At 35.3% G+C, this 7,230-nt stretch overlaps 1 pseudogene; it reads left to right on the forward strand.

The window, feature by feature from the left end:
- The first annotated feature begins 660 nt into the window (after nucleotides 1-660).
- On the forward strand, nucleotides 661-7,224 carry LOC112504516 (annotated as a pseudogene).
- The last annotated feature ends 6 nt before the right edge of the window (nucleotides 7,225-7,230 follow it).

Here is a 7,230-nt window from a genome sequence, read left to right on the forward strand (position 1 = left end):
CCTACGAGAATGCCAAGTAATATAAAGAAAAGACAAAAGCGTAACATGATCGTAGGATTAATCAGCGAATTTTTGAAAAAGGTCAAAAAGTTCTTCTCTTTAATTATCGATTAAAGCTTTTTCCCGTAAATCTTAAGTCAAGATGGTCGGGACCTTTCACTATTGTTGAGGTGGGAAAATTTGGAACAATAGATCTTTTGAACCCACATGATAATAGTGTTTTTAAAGTGAATGGGCATTGGGTCAAACTTTCTTTTTAGAAGGAATGCAAGATCCAAGCCAAAAAACTTTCTGATTTTATCAAATCAGTTGTTGTATATAGTGTATATATTTCTGTCCCTTTTACTCTGTGTTTGTGTTTTGTAGGTATGCTCATTTTGTGGGCACTTAGTACCCACAGTGTGGATTATTTTATGTTTCGGCGGGAGTTGTTTTGTAATATTTATTTCTCTTTAAAAAAAGAAAAAAAAGAAAAAAAAGAGAAAAGAAAAAGAAACTTTTGGAAAATGATGATTTCTTTTGATTTTGGATGCTACTAACTCTACTCAAAAGACCCATGGCCGTCAATACTTGCTTCTAGCGGCCCAGTTACCGTGGTTCCCTGGTGGTCTGTACCCTCCACAGGTTCGATGTGTCTCGCCTCCTGTTGCTACCAAACCTATGGATGCACCTCCTATTGATGCACCTTCAGTTGTTAATGCACCCTCTGATGATGTTCCTTCCGCTGCTGCTCCTACAGTCCCTGTTCCAGATAATCATGCCTCCGAGGAAGCAGATCAGCCTGTTGTTTACCCAAAGTGAGAAGGTTCGAAGAAAATGGTTAAATCCTTCATTTTTCATCACTACCTCTTGAACATTTTTTTTGGTTATCATATTTGGGTACATTTTGATACACTTTTAATCCGTCTTTTGTGTGTTACTCACGAATTTGTCATATTTTTGGGTTATATATTATGACTTGGTGTTGGAAATTCTTTTCGTTTGTCTAGTTCCACTTTTATTTATAGGTACAACATCCTTGTTTGATTTTTAGTAGTGTTTACGTTAAAAAGAAGTAGTCCCGCCTTTCATTTTTTTAAGCCTAAACACTTTTCCGTTGAACCTAATCCGAACCGCTTCTTTTGATCCCTTTCCATACAATGAGGACATTGTTCAATTAATGTTTGGGGGGGAATGTGTTAAAAATGTGATAACCGAATCCTGGTTATCACCCGAGGTAATTAATATATGACTATGTGATATAAGGTTACGTGAATGCATGATATATTGTTACAATTGATCATGCGAGTATGCGATTTATATGCATAATGTGAATGCATGTATGAGATTTATGTATGTAAAATAGGCATGATTTAAATATGCATGCATGAGTTAATATATGTGAAGATGTAATTAATGCATGCATAAGGTGATGAATATGTATGCATGTATATATATATATATATATATACATGGTTGGATTCATGCATGTTTAGATGCATGGTTGGGGGCGGTTTAGCCGCCATGCAGTTTTTAGAAAGGGTATAAATAGGAAGTAATGTTTTCAAATAAAGCTTCTTGCCACATTTTGAACTTGAGAGTGATTTGAGAGAAGCATTGTCCGGATTGCTTATTTTGAAGAAGGATTCATCTGATTTCTAAGAAAATTCATAAGGTGAGTGGTTAAATTGTTTAAACCTTCTGAATTGTATATATATTGAATTATGTCTTAAAAAGCTTTATACCTGTGTTAAGTTTTACTCGGTCAAGTGTTGAGCAATTTTAAGTTAAACCATGCAAAGGGTGAGCGGGTTTAGCTTAAATCGATCAAGGCATGAGCGGTTTAATGCTAAACCGCCTGAGGTGTTAAATGATATAATCTTAAATCGGACAAGGGTTGAGCGGATTAGGCTTAAACCGGATATGTCTTAACCAGTTTAAAGTTAAATCGATCAAAATATGTTATCCGGTTTAAGTGATGAGCGATTTATTAACTTTGAATCATGTTATGAGTTTTAATTGGAGAAGTATGAATACGACTATGGGTTGACCGGATTGTTAAATCGAACAAAACACAAATAGTGTTGTCCGGATTGGTAATCCGGACAAAGTGTTGATAATTCAAACTAAATACTAAATCGGACGTAATATAAAAGGTTGTCCGGATTAGTAATCCGGTCAAGGTTTGACCGGATTGTACTTTGACTTATTGTTATATTGATCTATTAAAAAGAAATGGGGAATTTTGATTTTTGAATTGATATTATTCCATTGACTGCGGTCTATTATATATGGAATTGTTTTATGAAATATTTTGATGGGGAAATAAGGGTCGCATATCAAGGACAGGTGTACCATGGGATAAGGGTGGCATATCAAGGAGAGGTGTACATTTGGATATAAAGGTGGCATTTGTATGTGTGTTATGTAATATAACTCTTACTATTATATCCTTTAAGATTACTGTGGTCTAAAATCTTTATTTCTTTGTGACTTAAAGGTTTAGGATCAGGGTTCTTATTGGAATTCATAGTCTGGATATTATTGAGGAGAAGATACTAGGTTTGTCCTGAAACTTTGAATAAACCTTATTTGATTTGAAAGGTTTAAAAGTGGCATCATGATAATCTGGTTAGTACAAATCTATTTTGGATTTGATGTATTGTTTGCAAAGCAGAGAATTTGGCTTGGAAAGTGAAAGGTATTGGTACTATGTTCTTAACTTGTTCATATATTTGCATTATATATATGAAAAGTTGTTTTAGTTAAAAGTTTTGGTGATTTTCACTCTGCAATGACATAAATAGGGTGACTCACTAGACCTTTCGGTCTAACCCTCATTTTTGTGATTTTTAAACATTTATTGCAGTAAGTGCAGAAGGTAAGGGAAAAGGGAAAATGTGATAATTTCCCTATATGTTTACCTGAATGAAGAATGGCTGATGATATGTATAGTTTTGATAGATGAAATTGGTGTAATGCAAGAATTATATTTTGTACTGGTAGATTCTCGTACTAAGGGACCAATGTAATGTTCAAACATGTATTTATTATATATGAAGTATATGTTACATGCAATGTGTGGAATGAGGTGTTAAAAAAAATATACCTTTGAAAAATTGGAAGGTATGCAAAAAAAAAGGAAAAAAAAAGTGAAAGTCATCAAAAAATTGGAAGACAAAAATTGTAAACTCATTTGTCTAAAAAGAAAAATATATTCCAAATAAATGGGTCGCAAGTATTGTCGATTACTCATAAGTGAATCAATGAGATTTTTTGCATCAAACCCTTTTGTAGTATAGGATAAGTTTGAGGGAGGGATATACACAATCATTTCCATAAACACTAGCCCTAAAAGTCCTACTGATTAACAGACGACACTACGGAGATCAAGTAGGGAAGTTGTACATCATCCATGCTAGACGAATATCCAACACCTTCTGTAAGTATTTGCCTTTGTCTTTTTTTTTAGGTTTCTTTTTCATTATTTTTTTTCTCTTTTACTTAAGGACAAGTAGCACGTTAAGGTTCAGTGGAAGTTTCACAAAGGACAATAAGCGACTTGGGAATTGGAGTAAAAAATGAGATCACAATACCCATGGCATTTGTGTGTGTATTATGTAATATAACTCTTACTATTATATCCTTTAAGATTACCGTGATCTGGAATCTTTATTTCTTTATGATTTAAAAATTTAGGATCAAAGTTCTTATTGGAAATCATAGAGTAGATGTTATTGAGAAGCAGATAGCAAGTTTGGCCTGAAACTTTGAATAAACCTTATTTTATTTGAAAGGTTTAAAAAAGTGACATTATAATAATTTGATTAGTATAAACCTGTTGGGATTTGATGTATTATTTGCAAGCGAAAAGTGTTGGCTTGAGATGTATAAGGTATTGATATCAGGTTCTTACTTGTTCATCTATACTACATATATAAGCATTTAGGTCATTATCTTAAATACAAGTCCTTAAGCATAAGTTACAACCATTTTATGCAAAAAATTCAAAAAACTCTTAATTACAAACTATTATGCATAATGTACAAGTTGTTTATGCAATGGTTTCAAACACCAAAAATTACCCAGGGCCGCTTTCTTCTTCCGGTTTCTTCATCTTCTGTCTCCTACCTCTGCTCTTCTGTATACTTTCTCTGCGACCAGCAACATTTTGGGTTAGAAAGCAGATGCTTTCTTCTTCACAGACCTCGTTTGACATAACAATGGTGGTATGTATGTATGACCTCGATCAGAGAACCAATTTCATGTATCAAAGGGATTTGATGTATCACAACCTCATTGATACATATAGCTCCCTCCTCCCTATTGATTTAATTTCACAGGTTCTTCAAAACCCTGGAATTTGGAGGTATGGTCTTCTTTTTGGTATGCTCTACTTCAATTTTGATTTCTGCAAACACTTCTGATGAGATTTTAACTTTCTTTCTTCTTTCTGGTTTAACGATCGATGAAGGAAGTCAAGGCTATTTACAAATTAGAGGTAAGAATCCTCTTTTACATCTCTTTGTTGTGGCTATCAATATGGTTTGCTTTTCTTCTTGAATGTTATTTGAATCTCTTCATTTATGTCTCTATGTGTTTAGATGGAGTTCTGAAGGCCAAAAATGAACACCTTTTTAATGAAATTTTAGATTGAAAAATGTAGAAAAGAACACAATTTTTGAATCTCTTTCATGGAAATTGTTCCTCCATTCTTCATCTCCACCTACAATAATGGAAAACCCATCAAGAAAGCTTCTATTAAAGCTGGAAAAATGGCGATTTTAATTTTAAATTCCATTGAAATTCGAGATTAATTCAAGAACCCACAAAAAGGAATAGAGAACAAAGAACAGATCTCGAGAGGAAAAAAGTAGAGATTCCAAATGTGATATGTACAGAAGCATATAGTCATTGATACAGAAATAAAGCAAACAACAACGCAATTGATGTTTCCTAAAAAAATACAAAAAATAAGATTTAAATGATGAAAAAAATCACCTCCAGAACTGAAATAATCAACAGGGAAATTTTCTGCTTTGCTCTTGATATTAAACCATCTCTTGATGTCTTGGGAAAGATTGTGTTTTTATGAATATCCATAAGAAAGTACAAAGTTGTGTTGAATCTCAAGATATAAAGAGGAGAAGAAAGTGGTAGTTTCTTGGCATTTTGGTTTCAAATTTCAAATTTGCATGACACATGTTCCACTTGAAAACTAGCCATACTACAGGCCATTTAGCTGAATGGATTCTATATGAACTGTGACTGCTGCAAGTAAACTGTTTCATAATTTCACTTTTGTGTAAGAAACTAAAACCCAAATACAGACACTTTTCAAAGGATGCCAAGTAGAATCAGATGATTATTTGTAGTTATCCTCATATGACTGTTAGCAATACAAATGGTATGTTTCCATTTCATCTTATTTGCAACTGAGTTTTCCATATAGGATGATTTCATTCCATTTTCATCTTATATATACACACACACATCTGTTTCCATTTCATTTGAGCAGGCTTGGTTCATTTATGTTTCCATTTCATTTCTGCTTCCATTTCATCTTATTTGAAACTGAGTTTTCCATATATGATGATTTCATTCCATTTTCATCTTATATACACACGCACACATCTGTTTCTTCATTTATATTTCCATTTCAGTTGGTGATCTATTTGCTCAAGTGCGAAAGAAGCAATGTCTCAAACCGATCCAAATATTGTCAAGGTAAGAAACGGAAGCTAATGCACCAAACAGAAGCTTCTATAACATGCTCTTGTCAACATATCTTTATTCATGGTTTTTTCATCCAGATATGTATGGACTTGCTTTGTCTAAATATAATGGACTTGCTTTTGTGGTGTCATTAGGACTGTTGGATTGGTTTTCTTGAAGTTTCTTGTTATTTGGACAGGGTTTTATGTTGCTTTTCTAGAGGTATGTTATTATCCCAGATCTGACAGTAGAAACAATTTAAATAAAGGGAATCAAGAGAAGTTTGTAGATGAAGAAGATGAAATAGAAAAACAGCGCAACTTTCTTTATTGAATGGAAATTACAAACTCTCAAGAACTCTAATCGACTCTCATGTGATCTGAATCTATGTTTACAAGGAATTCTTTATTTGCTCTCACTTCTATTTTCTCTACCTGAACACCTCTATTTATAGGCAGCAAACATGATAATCTAAATAAGATTAGCCTAATCCAGAATAGGATTAGCCTTATCCAGATTAGGACTCTGAAGATAGTCGTCTTAAAGAACCAGATGATAGACTAGAGGATAGACGACTACAGAGGCTCTGTTGTTACAGAGCCTCTGTTAATACAACCAGAGACTCTGGTATTGACCACAGAGGCTCTGGAACACATCACAGAGGCTCTGGTTCAGCTTGACCACAGAGGCTCTGGCGTACTTCACAGAGGCTCTGCTCCACTTCACAAAGGCTCTGGTTATCCATACTTGGTCGACTTAGGACAGCGGCTGGTCTTCTTCTAGACTTAGACGTTTTGGCGCAGCATCATCTTCAGGTGTTCATCCTTAGCCCCGATTGCTTAATAAAACTTTGTTGAGCCTTACAACAGTGTGCTCTCTACTCACTCCCTCTTGGAGCACACTGATGTCGCCATTCTTCTTGACAATGAAGCTATTTATGACATCTGCTTGCGATCTCTTGACATTGAGCGTCCCACCTATACCAACCTTAATCGCCTTGTATCTCAGGTTATCTCATCATTGACTGCATCTTTGAGGTTCGACGGTGCCTTAAATGTGGATGTGACTGAATTCCAGACCAACTTGGTTCCATACCCCATAATCCACTTCATGCTTTCTTCGTATGCGCCTGTGATCTCAGCCGAGAAGGCTTATCACGAGCAACTATCTGTAGCCGATATCACTAACAGTGCTTTTGAGCCCTCGTCCATGATGGCCAAATGTGATCCTCGACACGGGAAGTACATGGCTTGTTGTCTCATGTACCATGGTGATGTTGTCCCCAAGGATGTGAATGCTGCAGTTGCCACAATCAAGACCAAGAGAACCATCCAGTTTGTGGACTGGTGCCCAACTGGGTTCAAGTGTGGTATCAACTACCAGCCGCCAACGGTTGTGCCTGGAGGGGACCTGGCTAAGGTACAAAGGGCGGTTTGCATGATCTCTAACTCAACCAGTGTGGCAGAGGTGTTCTCCCGCATTGACCACAAGTTTGACCTCATGTATGCGAAACGTGCTTTTGTTCACTGGTATGTT

Source organism: Cynara cardunculus, unplaced genomic scaffold (assembly GCF_001531365.2).
Source record: "Cynara cardunculus var. scolymus isolate 2C unplaced genomic scaffold, CcrdV1 Un_Scaffold_5858, whole genome shotgun sequence".
NCBI classification, from domain to species: domain Eukaryota; kingdom Viridiplantae; phylum Streptophyta; class Magnoliopsida; order Asterales; family Asteraceae; genus Cynara; species Cynara cardunculus.